Source organism: Sceloporus undulatus, chromosome 1 (assembly GCF_019175285.1).
Source record: "Sceloporus undulatus isolate JIND9_A2432 ecotype Alabama chromosome 1, SceUnd_v1.1, whole genome shotgun sequence".
Lineage (NCBI taxonomy): Eukaryota > Metazoa > Chordata > Lepidosauria > Squamata > Phrynosomatidae > Sceloporus > Sceloporus undulatus.
In genome coordinates this window covers 97,581,442-97,605,044 of record NC_056522.1, presented here as the reverse complement: position 1 = coordinate 97,605,044, position 23,603 = coordinate 97,581,442, and the positions used below count along the sequence as shown (strand labels likewise).

The 23,603-nt window shown below is 40.4% G+C and overlaps 1 protein-coding gene across 3 annotated transcripts in view; it reads left to right on the top strand.

Moving 5' to 3' along the window:
• Positions 1 to 23,603, top strand: part of TMEM200A (transmembrane protein 200A) — a 77,392-nt gene that overhangs the window by 43,169 nt on the left and 10,620 nt on the right. Inside the window, exons 2-3 of one of the 3 annotated variants that reach the window (XM_042446945.1) lie at positions 18,102 to 18,226; positions 20,977 to 21,194. The exons of 1 other annotated variant lie outside the window; for it this stretch is intronic. The gene's annotated coding sequence lies outside the window, so the exon portion shown is untranslated. The remainder of the gene's footprint in view (positions 1 to 18,101; positions 18,227 to 20,976; positions 21,195 to 23,603) is intronic. One more of the 3 variants, XM_042446944.1, reaches the window with a different exon arrangement.

Sequence of the window (23,603 nt, the reverse complement as noted above, 5' to 3'; positions counted from 1 at the left end):
GCAGGATATGCTATACAATGGGTAGGAATAGTATCAAAACTTTGCACACACCTCCAACACATCAATCCCCTTTATATGGGGATGCTTTGGAAACATCTCTTTGCACAAAACAATAGGGCGATTATCACACCCCAGTTTACTATGGTGAAAACGCCGATTAAATGCTCCAGAAGCATGAAGGTGTGGTAGCAGGTTGCACATCTGAAGCGTCACTGAAGTGTGCCCTCTCCTCTCTTGTTGTCAAAGTGTTTGTGGAGCAGCCATTTCTTCGTAACGGGAACTTGTATTATGAAGAAATGGCTGCTCCGTGAATGCTTTTGCTGGTGGGAGAGGAGAGGGGACACTTCAGTGATACTTCAGAAATACCTTCACGCTTCTGGAGCATTTTAAGTGTTTTAACCATGATAAAGTCGAGTGTGATAATCTTCTGTGTCCTGCACTCTGATGGGATGGCTTGTCAAAATCCAATATAGTCGCATCAGCATACACTGATTTTTCCTTGCATTCAGAATTCAATTGAAAATACTGATAATTGTAAATGCCTAGATTATCACCAAGAGAATTTACACCACTATATTTCTTCTATGTCTTGATTAGTCTCAAACTCATTCTCAGGTATTCCTGCTATGTCTTAGTTCAAGCACAAAAGTGCCAAGAGAGTAATTCTTAAGATTTTTGAGTTCTTGTCTTTTGGACTCAAATGGAAACAAATGCTTCAGATGCTTCTAGAAGCAGTTTGAATCATTTTTATTTAAACTGCCTTTGATGGTCAGAAAGAGGGAAGGATAGGAGCATGTTTTATTTATGGTTATTCACACATGGGATGGTGCATAGCAGGGGAAGAGGGCTAGTTACATAGCAAGATCAATTTAAAAAGTTGATGTGGAGTTGGAACTAAACCAAACAGAGCTTCTGCTTCCACAGTACAGTTGCAGTGTACCGTCTCTCTCTCTCTTTTTTTTATGCAGAGGAAATACAGAATTGATCCTTGGTGCAAACTAGTCTTACCATTCCCTGAAAACAGGATTCCAATTGTTCTTTGGCAATTGTTGCAAAACAACAACAACAACAAAACAGCCCTCCCCAAACAAAAACAAAAAAAGAAACTATGCAGCTGCACATATTATTAATGTCTTATCTCTTTTTAAAATCTTTATCACGGAAAGTACTTTATAAGAGAGCATTTGGTTCCTTATTTGGATTGCTATTCTTTCCTCATTTAGAGCAGATGTTCAGACAGAATGGATATGGCCTGTAATGAGGCAAGAGATTTCAAGCCAAATGGTTTGCAGATGTGCTCAGTTTACATTCATCCTTGAATGTTATCACTTTGATAAGGATAAATAACTTTTAGTTGTTGGAAGGGGCAAATTGCTGTGCTGTTAGTGTTTACACACACCCATACACTTTTCTGATTACCTGTCTTGAATATTGAAAAGTATTGAAAGTAATACATGTGTTCTGTTTTAATCACCAGTATAAATAAACCTGATTCATACATTCAAACATTAACTTTCGCCCCTTGGAAAATATATATCAATCAACTGACAGCTCAGAAGCATAAAATGTTCCCTAGCAGTTGAGTAAGGGTCTGTAATTGAAATGACTATTAAACATTTCTGTCATTTTTTCCATTTGTTGTAATTTTAGGAGTGCAACATAAAGCTAGACTCTGTTTTCCTGATTAATGAAAGGTAATATAAAATGAGTTTTGTGACACTTCAAAGGTTTTCTTGTGTGGTAAAATTACTCACCCCTCTGTGGCTTTGTCAGAAATTTACATAGTTTGTTTCTGTTCCAATCAGTTCTTTAGAAACTTGAGACATAATTATGTCAAAATTCAGAAAGTGTGGCAAGAGCTTATAGAAACAATAGGTCCAGATAGTTTAAGCAAGCCAAACCAAATTCTTTAGAGGAATCCCAAAAGTGACCAGTATTGCCAAGATTTTCTGGAGACCAGTAACTCCCCAGTGATAATAACCAGCCCAAATTCCACTGGGTACTTCAAGAGGCATGTATAATATTTCTGTGTACACTATTTTTTTCCCACTACCACATGGTACTTATAGTAAAAAAAATGCTTGCTTGTATTCAGAATACCTTGACTTGGCTAAGGGTGCATCTACTCTGTAGAAATAATGTATTTTGATACTACTTTAAGTGCTGTAGATGCATCCTATGGAATCGGTGTTTTTACAAGGTCTTCAGACTTTACTGCCAAAGAGTGCTGGTGCTTCACAAAACTACAAATAAATGTATGCATGTATGTCTGGATGTAATATTTAGTATATGTCAATAAAGTCTATCCCCCTCAACCCTCCCTACAAATCCAAGAGTTTTGTAGGATGGAGCCATGACAGTTAAAGTGTTGTCAAACTGCATTAGCCCTACAGTGTACATGCACCCTAAGTTTCAGTAAGGCTTTCAGGTTTCCCTTATTATGACCCTCCTGGAGTTAAGTCTTTATACAGTGGATTAGGTTTTTGTAGTCTATTTCAGACATTGCTACAGAAGCAGAGACACAATAAGCAGTTTTATGTACTAAACTTCTAACTTCATTGTACTGTCACTTCTGAACTGGCTTGAGCTAGATTAACACAATGTTAAATGGAAGTAATAATGCCACAGAGATTTGAACTGAGTCTTTACATTCTTTCATAAAATTCATTCCTTCTGTTTTTTCCTCGGTCCTCATATGTACTTTTGACCCCAATTTTATGTAAAGTAATGAAGGATTATGAGGGAAATATAAGAAGCAGGGAAAAAAAGGAGCTATGGGGTCTGAAGATTTGCAGAAAATGTGGCTGTACGACTCACCATGCAGACATTTTGTAATATGGGAGTGGGGAATAATGGCAATAGGTTTCCTCCGGACCCCAGCATCCTCTTCCCATCAGGAAGTGTGACAGTGTGCTGCTCAGCCTGCTGGAGGAACTATCAGGCAATGAGCAGGAGCCTCCTCCTGCTCATTGACTGAAGTACCCAGTAGGAGGAAGCTGTGGTAGGCTTCCCTCCACTCGGGTATCAGGGTAATTAAGCCAGCTGGGTGCTGCTCTGCTCTTGCTCCTGCCAGGATCTTTGTCCCACCCTCCCACCTTCTTTGCATATGCAGGTGGGATGTTTTTCCTCAGATATTGAGCTTCTCAGTTTTGGGAGTGTCTTTTGTCACAACTGTGGTCTGGCACTGGTCCAGAGGGGGGTTCATTGATCAACAATTGGGTTGGTTGATGTCTGGGTGCTTTTGGCATGGGGCCGATTTTAGGGCTCGTTAGGGCTGGGCGTCCATACACTCTCAGTCCTAATAGCGGTGCCTGTGTGCCACCTTGCCGCAGCCCCACCCATACGGGGCATGCGATGATGATGCAAATGGCATCATCAAGGCGCGCAAGTGCCATTATGACACTCCTAAAAAGCCATTCTAGGCGGCTTCTTTTTAGGGAGTGTGTCAGTGCCACACGGTGCTGTCTGCGCAGCACAGACGAGGGGTAAAAACAGGTGGCATGGAGCCACTCATCATCCTCTTTTTTTTTTTTTTTTGCTTCAGCTGTAAACAATAAAGTTGTGGCCTTTTCTCTTCCACCTGGTTGTTATATGTGGTTTTCCTAAAAGGAACCAAGAAAGAGTGTAGAACACTGCCCACTGCTTCTGGCCTGAGAAAACACAGCCAGAGAGAAGACATGCATTTCCATGTGAGTGCTTAATGAAAGCCAAGCCCAAAAGACTGCCTGGCAGAATTGTTAGGGAGCACTTTAAGCCCTTCCCCACTTTAAGCCCAGTTAAGAAAGAAGCAAGCAAAAAGCTGGGATAAAAATTGTCACTTAGGACCGGTATACACAGGCAGGAAGCGGCATGGCGATGCCAATTCTAGGGTTCCAGAGCATGCAGCAACCACATGCTCCAGAACCCTAGAATGTGCTGCCACTACCATCATGTCGGCCTCCCGTCCACATGGCGGCCACCATAATATAGTACACAATGCACAGTGTCCACACATTGTGCACATGAAGCAGCATCATAAGGCTGCATCACAGCCCTTATGACGCTGCAGGGAAGAAACTTGGTTTGGCTGCTCCAGGAATGATACACAGCAAAGAGGAGCGGCGTTTCGCCATTCGTATGTACAGCCCCTAAATAATCAATTGGGTTTTGCCATTGGAATATTTTTGTTTCCCGGTCAATGTTAGAATGTCACATACTGGGACAAATCTGTCTGTTGCTTTTCTGAAAATCATGGTGAGAAATGGGAGGGAAAAACTGTCAGATTCCCCCCCCCTCCCCCAGGTCCATTGGAATTCTCAGTGTTTTCAGGAAATGCAAGAATACATGTAAAATTTTACCAATGATACTAATCATAAAGAAATTATATATCTTAACCATAACCCTACTGCTAATCCTGAATATGCTGGAATTACAGTGGAGTCAGAAAATATCTCATAGGTCAAGCATTGCAATTTGTTTTTTAATCCTGATGCCTAGGGGTTTAAAAGTGCCATTGGTTGTTCTTATGTATCTGCTGTGTAATGTCTTATTTGGCCTACAGCATTTATTCTGAACAGAGCTTGGCAACTTCTCTTCACAACTGTGAAGTTAGCCAAAATAATGATTGCAAACATAACGTCTATGTTCATGGAAATACTGCCTTTGGAAAGTGCACTGAGAATGAAGAAGAAACAGATTGCTATCTTAGTCAGGCACAACACTAGACTTTGTAGAAAACACTGGCAAAATTTATTTTTACATCATCTGATTTTGAAATTGTTAAAGACCAATTTCTGATCTGATGAGGGCAAGAGATTGTTGCTAATACACAATGTTGGAGCTTATCAGATGAACTTTAAAATCATCTCAAGCTTTCCAGGCTGCAGCTGGGATGTAGGATGAAGGTGAAGATTATCGCATGCTAAATCGCCACCTAATCACCACCCCCATCAGCCCGGGTCCCAGCTGCGCTCTGCCAGCACTTTTTTTGAAGCCAGAAACTTCAGAAAAGTGCTGGTGGAGCATGGCTGGGACCCGGCTTGGACCCGGGCTAATGGTGGGTGGCAGTTAGGCAGCGATTTAGCATGCAATAATCCCTGCCTCCATCCCATGTCCCGGCTGCAGCCCAGGATGCTTGAGCCGGTTTTAATGTTCATCTGATTAGCTCAGTTGTTTTAATCTCTCCTCCTGGAACAGCAACAAAATTGACTTGATTAATTATCTGTTTCATAACAGGATGCCAAAGCCAGTGGAAATAGTTGCATGATGTCTCTCACTTAATACAGTTCTGTAAAACTGTGACGTTCTGAACTGTGTGTTTACTTGGAAGAAAATCCCATTGAGTGCATCTAGGTACACATCACCATTCATAATGTGACAATATGCCTCCATTTTAAAGGCTGGTCTTAGATTTAATTCTGGTTGTTGGTCTGGCAAAATCTTTTCTCATTCATGGATGTACTGAGTGGAGTGGCATTGGGCAAGGTGCTCTCTCTATCTTGTCTCCAGCTATAAAATATGAACAACAATGACTGGCCCCATTGAGATTTAATTTTCTCCCTGCTCTTCTTCCACTTTGCATGCACCCCTTCTTTATTTCTCTTAGAGTGGTAAGTCTGTCCATTCCTATCTGCTTCTGTCTTGAATCTTCTCCTAAATCTTGCTGATCTACAAACATATTTTGAAGCTGAATGGGGCCATGGATCACGTTGCCAGTGACTACTGGATTTCCTACAAAAATGGCTTCCCCTGGTGGTAGAATTCTGAAATATCTGTGTACAAATAAAATAGCAAAATGGTGTCACCACCTTCTTTTAGTAAATAAACTTTAGTTTATGTAAATTACTTAAAACAACATTGATACAATAATAATACAGCATAAAATTTGAATACAAATTGCAGGCAATTGCTAAGCCCGTGGATCTTCTTATGCCTCCTGTCTTGAGCTCAGAGTTGGAAGTGGTTGAACTAGCAAAATCCACAGCTGTTATACCATTGCTGGAGGACTTATTCTTTCTCCCAACTCTTCCTCTTCTAGAAACTTATTCTTATGTTTTCAAGCCAAAAGGAAGGAGGATGACACAGCTAAGATCGCAACTGTTGTACCTAAGGACCTAGATAAGGTTTCTGCAAACTGATAGGTGTCTCTGGAAGCCAAACCACGACCCTTGGAGATGTATTCCCCTAAGCTTGTTTCACCTGAGGAGTCATGTACCCCCCACTCTTCCACTCCGACCCAGTGGCACAGAGAGCATACCAGTTGGAAGTCCACTGTAAGGAAGGGAAGCCCTCATTTCAGGCTTCAAGTTGGCCCTTTAATGAGTCATATTCCTCAGGTGTGGGGTGCAGAGGGCTCAGATAAGACAAACACCCTTATCATATGATAAAAGAAAGCTGAGATGCAATGAAAAGAAGTGGCTTTCTCCTTGCCTTTCTGCATGCAATCAAAGCACTTATGTTCTCTTTCTGAGGGAGATGGTAATAAGTGTCTTTTGTCATGCTGGAAAAAATCATAAAAAGGGAAGCTTTTACAACCATCTCCCTCTGGAAAAAGAACAGAAGTGCTATGACAGCATGTGGAGAGGCGAGGAGAAAGCCGCTTCTCTCTCACTGCATCTTGGCTTTCTTTTGTCATGTAATACAGCTCAGTCTGGATGGTAATTCACCTTCAGCCATGGGTAGAGCATGTTACTCACTTGGCAATTGCCAGGGTACTGTAACTAGTGAGATGCCTTGCCTAATGAGTAATTGCTGTGGATATTTCTTTTCTTTCAGTGTATGTGCTGTATGGTCAGTTGCAGCTATCATACAGAGCAGCTGAACAATGGGAGATCCATGCGAAATAAAAATTCTTCACGCAGTGCATAATTCACATTATGGAATTTGCTACCTCAAGATGTCAACTTCAGTGGTTTTAATATGTTGAACTAGGCCTTTGCTCTGATCCACCACTGCTTCTCTTATTTTCTCATGGTTTGGACAAGTACATATCATGTTTCATAATACCAGAAGGAATGTAAAAGCCTCAAGAGGCACCGGATGTTGCTTGGCTCAAACACTGAAAAGTTTATCTTTGCTGCATTTGAAGCCTAACAGAATTTACATTCTTCACAAAATTCTCTTCCAGACTTGGAGGAGAAATGCCAGCTCTGTCCTCAAGACTAGAAAGACCACATTTTCTTTTAATGATTTAAACCATTTAAGGTTTATAGTGTAAAGTGAAGTTCTGTATGCTATCTCATGTACAGCATGATATGATACGTTTTATTCAAGAAAATAATTTTTAAATGCTTCTCTAAAAAATCACCCAGGATTCATGTTGGCAATTGATATAGGAAAGAAAAATACTTATTCCAAACACCCCCACCACTGTCATTTCACTCAGTCTCTTGCCTCCTTTCTCTGCATGGAGATAAATTATGTAAGTACACTTTCATTTCACTGGTCCAAGAAGCAGACAAAGCCGGTGCCTTGTCACTTTGAAGTGTTTGTACAGATTCATTTTGACTTTAGTTTATACCACAAAAGTAGAAATAGTGGGCAGGACTGAGAAGAGAGTGGTTGGAATCTAGCAATCCAGCCATTTTCTTTCCCCATCAGCCCCCTCTGCATGGGATATGCTGTGGTATATGGGAGCTGAGAATTTGCCCTCATCCTCTAGAATTCCTCTCTCACAGAAAGTATATTTGGTTCCCTTTGTGGCTATTTTAAAGCAAGGATATATATAGTGTGTAGCTTGGGTGTCATGTTATGCTAGTACTATGTTTTTAAAAAATTATTTTACACCCTTATTACCTTGAGAGGATGTTTAGCACTGAAAGACAGAAAAAATATACACATAAATGATATAAAATAATGCAAGGTCATCTTATTTCCCACTCACAGAAGATGGTTCTGACCATTTCCCCATGGATATCCTTTGTCAACCATGCTAAAGGTCACCTTATTCATCAGTCTTGCTAGATAGGGGGTATGTTCAGGGTCTCCAAAGACTGGCAGGGAGAAGAGGAGGCAGCTCAATACAGCGAGGCCTTGGTGTCTGGTTCCTGGACCCTCTGTGGATTAGGGACGTAGCCCGGGGGGGGGGGGTCCTTGGGGTCCGGACCCCCCCTTCCATTAGAAAAATGAATGGTGTGTGCTGCTGTGCTGCCGCACCCAAACCCCATTATAATGGTGGCACTTATTCTGCCCCCCTCCCCTTACTAAAATCCTGGCTACGTTCCTGTGTGGATGCCAAAATCCGTGGATGTTCAAGACTAAATACAATGGCATAGTAAAATGGTGTCCCTTACATAAAATGGCAGAATCAAGGCTTGCTTTTTGGATGTATATATTTTAAATATACTTTCAAGCTGTGGATAGTTGAATATATGGATAAAGAATCTATGGATACAAAGAGCGGGCTGTAAGCTTCAAACTTCCTCTTCTGTGGATAGGTCTCCAGATCCAATTCAAGGCCCCAGCTGTTGTTAAAAAGAAAAAAAACAATTGTTGTTATAAAATTGTTCTCATTTCATTTTTAAGAACTGGATCTACACATATAGCAGAATGAAATAAAGATGGCAAAATAGATTGAATTGCTTTGCTTTGCAAAGTGCCTCCATCATCCTCAAGCAGGGACAGATCCACCCTCAGATATTTCACAGAAAGTGCCCCAAAACTTTGTCACTATAAATTAAAGGAAATGATACATTTGGTCCCCAGGCAAGGGTGTCAGAGTAAAACAGTTGTTAGAACAGAGTTAAAATGCCTTCTGAATATCTGGTAAAGTAATAGGCTGTTTACTGCACCTCATTTGTAGCAAACACAAAACAGCATGGTTCTGTATCAGTCAGAGGCCATGCTATGATTTTGATGTCCTTGGTTGAACCATTATTTAGCATACATTTGCTATGATACTTAATATTCTTTGGACATTTATTCTGTGATTATACTCATTAGCAGTATCTTTGCAAATGTTTGAATAATGGCTGCAACAGAGTCATCCAATGAAGCTGGTAGGGCCCTTTTGCATTCTGCCCCATGTGAGCAGTATATAAACCACTGTTGTGAAGAGTTTGCACAGCACTTTGCAGTTAAAAATGCTTGGATCCACTTCAATTTGGATGTTGTAGTTGATACAGATATGGTGGATGTAACCTTGGCCCCTGTTTGTCCACTGTTATTGGACATGTTTCAGTTTGTGCATTCTGAGGTTATACTGTATACAGAATCTTTGGAGAGGTGAGAGCTACCATATGCATACTGGACCCATGCCCATCTTGGCTGTTGAAAGAGCCCGAAGAGGACTGGATGATTAGGTAATGGGAGGAGTGAATGCTTCACTACAGCAAGGCAGATTTTCAGTTTGTCTGAGAGGTTGTGGTGAAGGCACTACTGAAAAAAATCTTCCCTAGATCCCACCAAATTGAAAAATGCCAAATATACCCTTTTTAGGCAATTTATTGGAGTGTGTGTGGTGACTTCCCAGCCTCAGGAATTCCTGGATGAAACTGCTTATCTAGATCCATTTCATTTTGGCTTCAGGACTGGCTATGGAACAGGCGCAGGTCTGTTCATCTTGACGGATGACCTACACAGGGTACTGGACAGGAGGAATGTTTCCTTGTTGGTTCCACTGGGCTTTTTAGCGTCTTTTGATACCATCGACCATGACATCCTTCTGGATCACCTCTTTGGGATGGGCCATGGTGGGGGCACTATTTTATAGCTGTTCCAGGTGGTGCTAGGGGACATTTGTTTGACACCCTGGTCAGTAGCGTGTGGTGTCCCTCAGGGCTTCGTTATAGTCCCCATGCTGTTTAATATCTACATGAAACCACTGGGAGAGGTCATCTAGAGTTTTGCGTTTCAGTGTCATCAGTATGCTGATAACACCCAATTCTTTCTATCCTATTCATCTGACTCCAAGGAAGCTGTTTCTGTACTAAACTAGTGCCTGCTATCAGTAGGGTGAAAAAATTGAAACTTAATCCAGATAAGACAGAGGTGACGTGGTCAGGCAGAAGGCAGATCAGAGAATTCAGCCTGTGTTGGGGTTATGTTCCCCCAGAAATCTCAGGTTCGCAGCTTGGGCGTGCTCCTGGACTCAGATCTGAGCCTGGATGCCCAGGTTTCAGCTGTGCCCAGGAGTGCATTTGCACAGTTAAAACTAGTGTGGCAGCTGCACCCATTGCTTGAGAAGTCGGATCTTGCTACGGTGACACATGTCTTTATTACATCTCATTTAGACTACTGCTCTGTATGTAGGGCTGCCTTTTGAAACTGTTTGGAAACTTCAGTGGGTGCAAATTGCTGTGGCCAGGCTCTTGACTGGGGTTGACTACAGGGATCATGTGAAACAGTTGCACTGGCCACCAATCCATTTCCAGGCAGAATTCAAAGTGCTGGTTTTGATCTTTAAAGCCCTAAATGGCTTAGGTCCAGACTATCTGAAGGACTTTATCTCCCTATACAAAGGTGGTGGGACTGAGCAAAAGCCCTCCCCAGTGTTAGTATTTGCTGGGGAGGGCTTTTTCTCAGTCTCACCACCTTTGCAGATGTAGTTGGTGAGGACTTGGGAGAGAAGCTTTTCCATGGCTGCTCCCAGACTTTGGAACACCCTTACACGAGAGGTCAGCTTGGCCCTCTCCCTGCTCTGTTTCCGCCGGCAGCTGAAAACATTTTTATTTAGGCAGGGGTTTGGTGGATGAATTTTTATTTATGAAGTGTGCTGTGCTATATTAATGTTTTAATGATTTTTACTTTTTAAAAAATGGTTTAGCTATGCTGTTTTTAAACTTATGTTTTAATATTAGTATTACAGTCAGCCCTCCTTATCCATGTATTTTTTACCCACAGATTCAAGCATCCATGGCTTGAAAATATTGAAAAAAATAATATAAATTCTAAATAGCAAACGAAGGCGCGTTACACATGCACCTGTAGTACGTCCCCAGGATGTACTAGGGTTAGAAAACGGCGTCACTTCCTGACACCCCTAACCCTAGTACGGACTGGGTCCGTTCAAAATGGCGGTGCCCGTTCCACAAGGGTGCCACCATTGCTATGTCACCACCACGCCACCTCCAAACGAGGCGGCGCAGAAGTGACGTACTCGCGCTGCATGAGAGCACCTGGGGCGCTCTTTTGGCGGCGCAGGAAGGAGCTCTGTTTCCGAGCTCCTTCCAGTATTTGCATTGCTGGTGCAGCCTCTACACGGCTGCGCCAGCGATGCAAATGAGAAAGGGGCCGAGCGGCCCCTTTCTCTTGGTCCCCGCTGCCATCGGGTGTCCATGGGACATGAAGCCCCAAGGACACCCCTTTCCAGGCTTCAGGAAAGCGGCCGTTTGCCACTTCCCTGCAGCCTGGAAAGCGGTGGATCGGGGCCTCAGAGGGGGGGAAAGGGCCAGATACAGGCCGCCCCAAACGGGTGGTCTGTAATGTGCCTTAGATTTTCTATTTTATATAAGGGACACCAATTCAGTATGCCATTGTATTTAATGGGAGTTGAACATCCAAGGATTTTGTTATCCATGGGGGATCCTGGAACCAAACCCCAGCAGATACCAAGGACCCACTGTATTTAGTTTTTTTAAAAAAATGTTTAATGCTTTAGTTTTATCCTTTTAAATTATTGTAAGCCACCTTGAACCCCATTTTGGGAGAAAGACAGGATATAAATCCCATAAGCAAATAAAATAAGAACAAACTAAAAAGCAGCTAAACCATAATAATAATAATGTTGGAAAGTACAACACCCTTCAGCAATCAAAGGCCTACCTGCCAATGGAAAGAGTGAAGGGGACAATATAGCCTCATGAGGTAGGAAATTCCACAGCCTGGGGAAAGCAACAAAGAACACTCTCTCACTTCTTCACCAAATGCACCTGTAATGGTGATAGGACACCCTTTCGTAAGAATCTTAAACTTGACAATGGGAGAAAAAGTCCAAAGGAAATTTTAAGATTCTCAGAGAAGGGTTAACTTTCAGTCCCTTTACCATTACAGTTGCATCTAGGACTCAGAAAGCTTAAAAGTAAGTTCTGAGATAAATGATATAATAAACTCAGCCAAAATAATGGGAGGGGTGTGGAGGGTACCGTGGGTAGGAATTTAAGGATATTAACTCTATTCAGCATTTTATGTGCAGTAGAACAGAAGTACCTTGAAGAGATGTGGAGAATAATTTAACTTTGTTTTATCAAATATGTTTGCTATTAAATCTCTGAGATGTTTAATAACAAAAAATAACCTCTGCTTTGTACTGAAACTCTGTAAGTATTAACATCCTATGATGAAGGAGGATGGTTTAGATTGAAATTCCTTCAGGCAGCACCTGTCGTTTATTGAGACCTTTACAGAATACTGCTTTCTGCCAGAATTTATCTGCTTTTGTAGCAGGGTTTAGGAGTTAATGTCCTCAGCACTTTAAGACACTTGTGTAATGGAGTACAGCAAAGTGAAAAAAGACACAATGGCCCTGTACAGATGGGCCCTTTGTGGTGCGCCCATGACGTGCTAGGATTGCCTTGGGGTGGTGCGTGCACACGCCCCACAACCCTAGCACGTGATGAGGGCGTCGCAGCTGTGCAGCATCCAAACAGTGCTGCGCAGCTGCAACGCCATCGGGACATCTTTGTAGGTTTGCAGCAGTGTAACTGCGCCACAAAAAGGAGCCACTTTTTAATGCTCCTTTGTTGCTGCGCAGCAGCATCACACAGTTTGGTTGTTGCAGCTCTGCTGCGGAGCAAAGAGAGGTGCCTCCCCGGCGCCTCTTTCTGACAGTCTGTACCCCGCCAATGGTTTTACTGTCAGTCTTCAAAAGAGTAGTCATTTCAGTCAGTTGCCCCCAAAACAATAAAGAATCTTGTAACAAACTAACACCAGTGTAAACTCAGAATCCTCAAAACCCAATGCCGCAATAATTTTGTTAGAGCCTTATCACATGAGGGGTTTTGCAGCTCTGTTTCGACGCGACTGGGGGTCCAACCATGCGGATTCATGCTAAAACATGATGTATTATCTCATGTGATTGCTTTCTATGGGGGGTTGTTACGAGTCGCTTCCACACTCAATCCAAAGTGACTTCTGCTTTTGGTGAATTCGGTAACAAGCGAATTAACAAAAATTGCTTCTAAGCTCACTTTGATTTCACTCCAAATTGGTCTGGTGTAGAATGAAACTTTGCATCCTTCCTGGTTTACACCCCCCCCCAAACCTCCAAGGTCCCACATTTCCATGATGCTGTGCTGCAATTTTGCCCCATTTGCTTCCGGTGCTTGGAAGGGTAGATTTGATGTAAATGACAGGGGACCTTATCATACCCACCCCCACCCCACCCCGTTATGGCATGGGAAGGGGCCTCTCAGCATTCAGTGCTGCAGTGCGTCATTTTTTTCAGTCGGAAGTCTCCAACCAAAGCAAGGATGCACTTCAGGACTGCATGGGAATGGTTTGGCACCAGGCAACGGGATGGGGCCATTTTGAGGACACTTGAAGGTGTGGTAAATGCTTTTTTCTCAGACTTGCATGGCCCCAAGCAGCCCCTTCCTGTGCCTATAACAGGGGGAAATGGATCCAATAAGGTTCATAGTTTGGATCCCTATATTTTGAAAACTTGAGTTGTTTTATTGTGGATGTGGTTCTGCACACACTATTTCTAGAAATTTAATAATGGGCCAAAGCAGGCCTTTACAAAAAAGTTATTAGAGAAAAAAATCTCAAAATCTCCTGGACGCCATTTTGGATGGGGAAGCAGACAACATCTCATGGAAATGAATAGCATTAGGACTCTTCTAGATGATGAATGCACCTAAACTATGTTGGTGGCTCCATTCTGTAACTGTTACGGCTCAATTCTGTAGACTTCGGGTTTGTTTTTCAATAAGATACTTAGAATACCTTGTTAGACATTTCCCCTTGACAATGGCATTAGAACTCTTTATCAGAAAAACCCAGAGACGGCAGCACAGCATCTAATCAAATTCAACAGCTACAATTCTCAGATTCTGTAGCCTACAGTCATGGAAATTAAAGTGATATCACGCTTACTGTGCAAGGCCTGTTACAGCCAAAATAAAGCTGCTTCGAGTCACCAGTGGGGTATGGTGTTCAATGATGCATGCGTCCTAAGAGTCCAGAAGTCGCACCAAAGCCACGCTCCAGTCCTTAGGGCTGGAGCATGACTTTGGTGCGACTTGGACTCTTAAGACGCATGCCTCATGAACCCATATCTCCACTGTGACTCGAAGCAGCTTTTTTGGCTGTCCTGTAACAGGCCATAGATTCATTTCTAGGATTTTTGGTCTCAGTGATGAAGCATACAAAATTAGGCATAGGTAGATGTTCTGTCTAAGGATGGTTTCTGGTCATGCCCAGGAGAAAAGCAGTGGTTTGTAAACACTATGGCAAGGACATAGAACGGATCTGCTCCTTTATCTTATGCCATCTATAATAACACTTCTGCTAGGGACTGTAAGCTGACAGGTTTAATGCAGTTTTCTTACATGACCAAAACTGTTTATTTTGGATAGATATGAGCAAAAGCTGATGGAGGAGTCTATTCTGCAGTTCCATTTCCCTTTCTTGAGCAGCAGATTCTGACAGAAATCTGGCTGTCATGAATTTCAGTAGGTCCTGATGTGCATCAAGTCACCCAATACAATCAATTTCACTTCAAGGAAATTGTAGATTTCATTTGCAGCACAATATCAACTGTAGTTTTGTAGTTTTGAAATTGAACAAAAAGCACTCTTATGTATGTGCCTAATTTGCTTGGCAGGGCAAAAGGATCTGGGCAATGATAGGCTAAAATGCATTATAGGGGGTGAAACGCGGGGGTGGAAGGGGTGGCTTCCAAAGATGGATTGTGGCCATGGTGAAACACACACTGCAGCCCCACTCCACCTTGAAGCCAGCTGAAAAAGGAGCAGCAAAGACCCGTTCCTTTTTTTATTTGTTTATTTTTAATTAATATCTTTATTTTACAAAGCTTGCGTTTTTACAAGATAAATTTTTACAAGACCGTTTTACAACAGGATAAATAAAACATATATCAAACCTATATCAACAAGCTATACATCTGTTATATATTAGGTTTACACCTGATAACTTTCCACAAGAAACTGTATAATTTATCTTTTAATACAAAAATTTATTCCCCTATCTCTAACCATGAATAAAAAAGTTTTTTTCTTGTACTTCTCCTTACTGAGCAGCCATTAGTATAGTCTTACAGCTTCTCAATCCTTTCCCATTTAGCCATATCTTTCTTATTTATCAATGCTGTTAATCTATCTAGTCTTTCAATTCCCGTATTTCATTTTGCCAATCTCTATTTGGGGTTTTAGGTAATTTCCAGTTCTTGCTATTATCTTTCTTCAGCTGAAATTAAATATAATAATATTTTCCAATGTTCCTTTTCCTCTGGGTCTAATAATGAGGTGTGTTTCAGATATATTTCTGGTCCAAACTGAAAATCAATTTTATATTAATTTATTCCAAATGAATCTTTACCCAAAAAGACTTATATATGTGCTGCCATCACATATGCCAATATGTACCTTTTCTTGTGAAGACCTGTTCCTTTTTCATCCGGGGAAAGGCAGCTTTTCTCACCTAGCCACAGTCCACTGGCACTCTTCAAGACCCTCTGGCAGTTGCAGTGTGTAAACACCCCCCCCTTCCAAACCTTGAGCCCCCCTCACTGGACAGCTGCCCAAACATCCGGCAGTGTGGGAGCACACAGCATATAAACATCACACTTGAAAGCTGCCTGGACAGTGGCTTTAAAGGATTGTCTATTCTGGCTCATAGTAAGCCAATATAACACTCTTTCTGTAAGTCTAGCTTGAAAGTAGATTGTATGGTGGATTTTTGAAAAAGTCACCTGAGTTATTTGGATAAAAATTTAGACATGATGAAATTGCAGTGCAGGCATCCTTCAGTTAACAAAGAACCTGGTTATTATATACAGACTATTTGGTACCACAGGTAAGCAATAACATGGAAATAATAAGCATAAGTTCCCATACTACAAAAAAGACAAGATGTTCAATATATTTAAATTTGCTTTTTCATTCAAAACTAACAATATGCACATGTGAAATGAAACAACTAGATCAGTTTACTTGCATAAAACAAAAATATGAAGTCGAAGGCTTTCATGGCCGGCATCCATAGTTTTTTGCAGGTTTTTGGGGCTATGAGGCCATGTTCTATAAGAATTTATTCCTGACATTTCGCCAGCATCTGTGGATGGCACCTTCAGAGAATGTTGGCATAGAAGAAAGCTGGAGACACATACACACACACACACAATGGCCTGTTACAGACTGCCAAAATAAAGCTGCTTATGGTCTCTTTGGAGGTATGCTGTTTAAATGATGCATGCATCCTAAGAATCCGGAAGCTGCACCAAAGCCGCACTCCAGTGCTTAGAAATGGAGTGTGGCTTTGGCGTGACCTCCAGACTCTTAGGACCCATGCATCATTTAAATAGCATACCTCCAAAGAGACCCGAAGCAGCTTTATTTTGGCAGTCTGTAACAGGCCTATGTGACCCTGGGTAGGCAGGAATGATTTCCATGTTAATCTGTGTATTGTTCTGTTGTTGATGCCAGGGCCTCCAGATGGGAGAATATGCAAAGGAGGATTAGTGACTGCTAATTGGTGATCATTATCTGCTGAGAAAGCCCCTGATCCTGGGTGATTTCCCTTTTGCATTTGCTGAGTCCTCATTTTGCTATTCTTCAGGACTGGTAGCTAAACTTTGTTCACTTTAAGAGTTTCTTCTTTCCAGTTGAAATTATCCAGATGTTTATGGATTTCAATGGCTTCCCTGTGCATTCTGACCTGATAGTTGTTGGCAATGGCACGGTCCAGGATTTCAGTGTTATCAAACAGTATTTTATGCCCAGGATGGTTTATAACATGTTATAAACCATCCTGGGCATAAAATACTGCTTGATAACATTGAAATTCTGGACAGTGCCACAACTATCAGGTCAGAATGCATAGGGAAGCCATTGAAATCCATAAACATCTGGATAATTTCAACTGAAAAGAAGAAACCCTGAAAGTGAACAAAGTTTGGTTGAGCTAAATCAATTCCTCCATTGAGGCAAATTATGGGTGCCCTCCTAGGAACCTAGTATTTTGGGTAACAATTCCCCACCAGGCTAGATGTACCTGTATTCTGGCTCCTTCTGTTTCCAGTTTATATTGCAACACCTGCCTATGTAATGGCTGCAAAGCCATTTTGAGTAGCTGTTTATAGATTGCACTGTTTTCATGCCCTCTTTGAAGAAGAATTTAGGCAACCAGACAAAACCCACCTATCAGTGTGTTTATTTCTGTAAAGTTGTAATTATTGCTTTACAGTAGTTGCTTTTGTAAATGGGTTCTTAAAAGGAATTGTAAGGAGAAATCTTGGAAGCAAGTTAAGTATCAAGAAGATCGAGAGTACACTGGTACCATTGTTGCTGAGGTATATTCTGTGATTGAACCAGTTCTTTTTATTTTGGCACAATACTATTTGCATCCAGATTACTGAAAATGTTAATAATATAAATGGTATGTCTTCTGGCATAGCTGCTCCTTCTTAGAAAAACGCTATTATCATTGCCCTTTATGCCACTGTATTCTTCTACTTGCCCTTTCCTCCTCTGCTGATTAGCTGCCAATACAGTTCTTGAATTTTGAAGTGTTTTGTGAGTTCCCATTTTTAGAATAAGAATAAAGGATTCATCTCATAGCAATTTCCCTCTTAGCGAAAGAAAACAAAACCAAAAAAGTCCAGGTGCATCTCCCCACCTCCCACCCCTTTGCAGACACTTCTTCTGAGATGAGGGCAAATGTTTTCTAGTTTATCTGTGTAAAAACATCACTAATGAAAAGGGATTTGTAACCCTGTGAAATGTTTCCACCATAACCACAATAATTTCTAAACAAATCTTTCTTGTGAGGTTTAGAGGCAAGAGCAAACCCCAGACAGATTGGGATATGAAAATCTGGATTGAAAAACCAAAGATTATGTCCCAAAATAGAAAGAAGTGATTTAAAGCGCTTAGGGCAACCCACAGCAGAGCATGTACTTCTTATGACATGGTGTTCTTTTGTTTTTATCTCTCTTTCATATACAGATAGTGGCTGGATGTTGTTTTTTTTAAATCAGCATTTTATGTGTGACAAGAAGTGATGGAAGCTACAGATATGACTGAAGAAAAGCTTTGTTTGAAGGAACAGTTTTAATAGTTACTGTATGCAGGTAGGTATATCAAGAATAGAGACAGAAAAGTTACTGAAAAGGGTTAATGTATGTAGTTAATCATTACTAAGTTTTTAAAAAACCTAATTCAGTTTTATTGACATTGAAAAGGTGAAATATTAACTATGAAATTCACATTAAATTGTAAATTAGTTACTTATTTACTTACCCATGATTGAAAAATAAATGAACTGGTAACTAAGAGCTTGTCAAGGCCTATAAAATCCTATATAGTTTAGCTCCAGGTTGTCTGAAAGAACATATCTCCCTATACAAACCTGTTGGTTTGGGGTTTTTTCATCAGTCTGTTGCAAATCTCTGGCTGTGGTACAAAACACATTTAAGTAGTGAGACCACACAAATCGTGTAATTCTAGAAGAAATTAAAACAGAGTTCTGTTACACTGCAAAATGAGTGAAGTAATATCTTGTCAGGTTAAAATTGCAATATAAGCAGAACTTTGAAAATTATCATTTTAGATTACATCTCACAGAATCCTCTATGACATGATCAGTTTTAACTATTTTCCAAGTTCTGGATATACCTTAGTTATGTTGTAGTTTGTGAAACAGAATTAATTATAAGTGACTTGTTACTTCCAAAATATGGAATTGGGTAACATTTGCTGAGACTTTGGGGAACAGGAATTTCCTCACTTTCATATCTTGCATGCTTTGTTTTGTGGTTATTCATTGAAAGGTAAACATAAGATTAATTAGCAGCTCTAATTTCTGAGGCTTGTATCTCTAAAGAAATCCCATTTGAGAGAGAAAATGGGTTAATCATAGGGAATACATATTGCCTTTAATGTCTACTCTGATCTTCAGAGCAGTTCAGAAGAGAGCTACTTGAGACAGCTACTTGAAAGCCAAACACTGGCAGAATTCAGGGTTTATTATGGAAAGCTATTTGAAAGTGGAAAAATAATGGTACCTGAAGGACTACTGGAGTGTGTTTAGAATTGCTCTTTAAGAGACCTTATCTTGTTGGTTAATACTTCCTTAAGAAACATCTAGTATTAAAGGGCAATAGGTGGACCGCAAGTGTGTTAGGATCACACAGGTTACATCACTGGACAAAGAGCCAAGTTTTTAACAGCCAGTCCTCCAGACGATGCCTTTTCATATTCTGCCTTATTCATGGAATGAGGGGGAGGTATTATCTGTGCAACATTGTCTTTCACTTGTAGCACTTCAATGCTTCTCCATTGCTTCTCCAGTTTTTTGGGTTTGTTTTTTTATCTTAATACACAAAATAGATTAAGGAGGAGGATGGAAGAGTTGTATAGTGCCTTCTAATAGGAGTTCCCTGTCTGGAAGCATACAGTATGTAGTTTTTGAGGACTAGCAGCTCCTTATAGAACTTATTGGTACAGCAGTGAGATTTGTGATGTCACACTGGGTGTAAAACAAGGGTGATGTGATGGTTCAATTTGTTGGATCTACAAATGCAGTTCCTATTTGTACTGAATAGCTGGGGGCAGAGGAGGTTCCACTAGTGGTTCGTGTTGCTTTGAATAGATGTTGCTATCATGTGTGTCAAAGGGGACAGTGGCATTGCATTGAGGTTAACTCAAAACCAGCACTAGTTTCTCTGCACAGATATAAAACAGTGGGTTTAGCTGAGAAATTGCAGTTTATATAATGCCTATAAAAACAGCCCTGGGATCAAAAAAGTTACTGTCCAGCATCCTCATCCCACAGTGGCCAACAAACTACCTCTGGTATGCTCATAACCAAGACCTGAGGATAGGAGCATGTTCCCTATACCTGTTTTTAGTATGTTGGTCATCAACCATTTGCTGTATTTAATAATATATCTTTGCAGTTCTTCTTAGACTATTTTTTCTTGGTCATGTAATATGTTTCCCTGCTGGTCATAGAACATGCCCACACTTGACTTAAATTCTCCCTTGATTTCTTGGATTTTGCTGAAGAGGTCATCAGCCATAGCAAAGCATAATCTGCACAGAATACTTTTGGTGATTACAAAGTTCCTTTATCAATTACAGTTGCCCCTCCATTTTCTTGGACTTGAAGTCTGCGGTCTTGATTATTTACGGACGGGTGAGCTCCACTGGCTAAAATGGTGCGTGTGCAGGAGCATGCAGTCATTCAAGCCAATGGGGGGGGGAGTGTCCTGAAATAGATCCCCCGTGAAAATGGAGGGGAGAGTGTAATATGTACCACAAATTTGAAGCTTTGGTTCCATAGTGTGTTCATTTTACATATTAATTCCTGGAGAAGACAGAACATGAAGGCTCCATCCCCACAAATGAGCTGGATCAAGAATTTATTCATTTTATTTAGAAGCTTCACTTTTTATAAAGATATTTGCATGTTTTTCACAATACAAGCAGAAATTGTTAGATAGAGACAGGTACCTCCAGACTAGGGAATCAAATCTTGGGTTATTTCATACTCCCAGGTAAAAACAAATGGTTTCTATATTTTCTCTCTGCTGAATGAAATTATGAGAATTTCAATGTAATTTTGATGCACTATTTGGTTGTTGGTATTTTTTGTGGGAAAATTTATTTGTACAAAAATAGACATGAGCAATATTTTGTTCAAGAAACAGAGTATTTTGCACAGAATATACAATTTTATGTGCATATGTATTGCTTTTTGCATAGAAAATAAGTTTTCTGCACAAGAATAACATTTTCTATGTAAAAAAGCAAATATATTTGAGCACATTAATTCTCCAGAAAAGAGTGCAAACAATCTTGTTCCTTGTTTTTTCACCAGGTTGTTGAATGTCACAACTTTCTTTTTTCATCAAGGATTTGAATGTTGATGAAGCAAATGGGTAATCTTTAGAGCCCTAAGCCAAACATACAAGGAATACACTGTTGTTGTTTCCATACCACAAAGAACACAAAAAGCAGAAAGTAATAAAAGCAGGACTCAAGTTCTTATCACAAAGAGCTTAGAAATGACATTCAGCCAGGAAAAGTCTAATGGAGGTAAGCAACAGAGATAAAGAAAAAGAGGCAAGAGTAAGAGATCACTTTCAACAAACCTTATACATAGTAAGGTTTTGTTTAAAATAGGCATGAGGATTAATAGTGTGACTAAACAACAGAAGAGGTGTGTACCTCCAGCTGAATAATAATAATAATAATAATAATAATAATAATAATAATTATTATTATTATTATTATTATTATTATTATTATTATTATTATTTCTATTTATTTATATTTCCCACCTCTCCCAATGAAAGCAGCGGTCACCCTCTCTCTCTTTTTCTTTCTTCTTTCCTTTGGAACCATTGCACAACACAATAAGTATGACATGACGTGATCCAAATTTCCCTTGCTGAGCTCCACCATGTTGCTTACAGAAGAGGAGAAGACCTCAGTTTGGTGATGCCATACTTTTTTGTATTTCAAGCCTTTAGTGGAGGAGAAAAAAACACAGGGCTTCTAATTTCAGTGGCATCAGCTGTAACATTGTCCCTAAAGCCTTCTTTGGGCATAAGGGTATAAGATAAGCTACAACAGAGTTGCAGTCCCTATGTGACTTTAAGGCATGTCCCTCTTACATATCTTGATGGTTTGGGAACACACTTCTCACCTACACATCGTGCAACATCACTTTACTGTGATGCACTGTAATAGGGGAAGTGCCTGAATACATGCAGTGCTAGTCATATCTGTGGCAGCCTTTATTTTAATTCTGTTTTTAGTCTTGCAGTAAATATGCAACAGATAAACCAAGTGTTGGTTCTGTGCACCTGCTGCGAGACTGGCCCTGCAGCAGTGTGCTTGTTCTTATGCGACTGCTGTCATGGCAACATGCGCACCAACACTTCTATTGAGAGGTCTGTAGGCTCAGTGTTGGTACTTTCCTGTTGCTAAGCATCTGCGGTACTTGCTCAAGTCAGGAATAGCTGTTTTTGGAGATACATGAGATGAGGAACAACATACTCTCTACTTCATCAAAACCAGTCTTTTTTATGAGCACACAAATATTCTTTCTTTAGCGTGTGGGTTAGTGTATTTTTCTCTGTGTTGATGTATATTTTTCTAGTGTGTGTACAAGACGAAGAGGCTTGCATTTTGTATTTATGAATGTCAAAAATATGTCTTACTGACTTTCATAAACTTTTTATAAAAGTTTCCTCAGCTAAGGAGTTTATTTAAAGACTGTGAGACCATTGAAATGGAGGTCTTTTTATTCCCTCTTCCTCTTTTGCAGATTGGAATGTTTCTATTTTTATATTTCAGTGTCTTTCAGTATAAAACATGTAAGCATAACTTTAGTGGAATCTACCAGTTCAGTCCCTCACCATTATTTGACTCCTGATGTTTTATGGCTAAAATTCCTCTACAGTTCTAAATGATTGTATTTAGATTTTTGTCTACAGTTAATAATACTAATACTAATACTAATAATAATAATAATAATAAATTTTATTTATATACCGCTTTTCCAAAAGATCAAAGCAGTTTACACAGAATCAAAACCAGTTACAAACACATCATAAAAATAGATAAACCCAGTAACACAATACTGTATACACTATACAAATCTAAAACAGTCATTCAGTAGGATGAGGCAGAGAGTCGATGGGATCAAAATACACAACTTCATTTTCCAGAGGGAAGACTTGACAGAAGAGGAAGGTTTTAAGCCTCTTTTTAAATGTTTCCAGGGGGGTGATAAGGCGGAGCTCCTCGGGAAGACTGTTCCATATTTGTGGGGCCGCTACTGAGAATGTAGTACTGGGATGTAGTAACATATTTAGAAGGTGGAATTTCCAGCAAGTTATTCCCGGTTGTTCTGAGTGTGCGGGGCGGATTATATGGGGAGATGCGGTCCCTCAAGTAACCCGGGCCCAAGCTATGTTGTCTACATTACTCATTTTCAACCAGATCAGTTGTTTTTTTAGTTTTTTGAGAGAATGTAGACATCATCATTGCACTCCAGTCTTTCATACTGTGTCTAAATTAGATGTAGACTTTGAAAATTTTGCTTTTTGTGGACTACAATATGCAGAATCCCCTAGCTGTCTGTGCTGATTTGGGGATTGTGAGTGCTGTGATCCAAATGAGATGTTCCAGCCTCTCTTTAAAATGTAGTTGCAGTGCCACTGTGATAAAGGCGTTTTGGCATCTTCTTCCAGTTGTCTTTTTAATTAGAAAATTCCTTCTTACCTCTTCTTTTCAGAAAGCATCTGCCTTTTGGCGTCTGCCATTTGAATTGCCAAATGTTCACTTTTAAATGATTTTCAGTTCCTGAACTGGCTCTGGTCCTTGCTATAGGTAAAGGGTTAAATACTGGATTCTTCTTTGCAACACTTGCACAGTTGCCTCTTAAAAATAAAAGGATTCAAAAAGAAGGGCAGAAATTAAAGACATTTACCACCA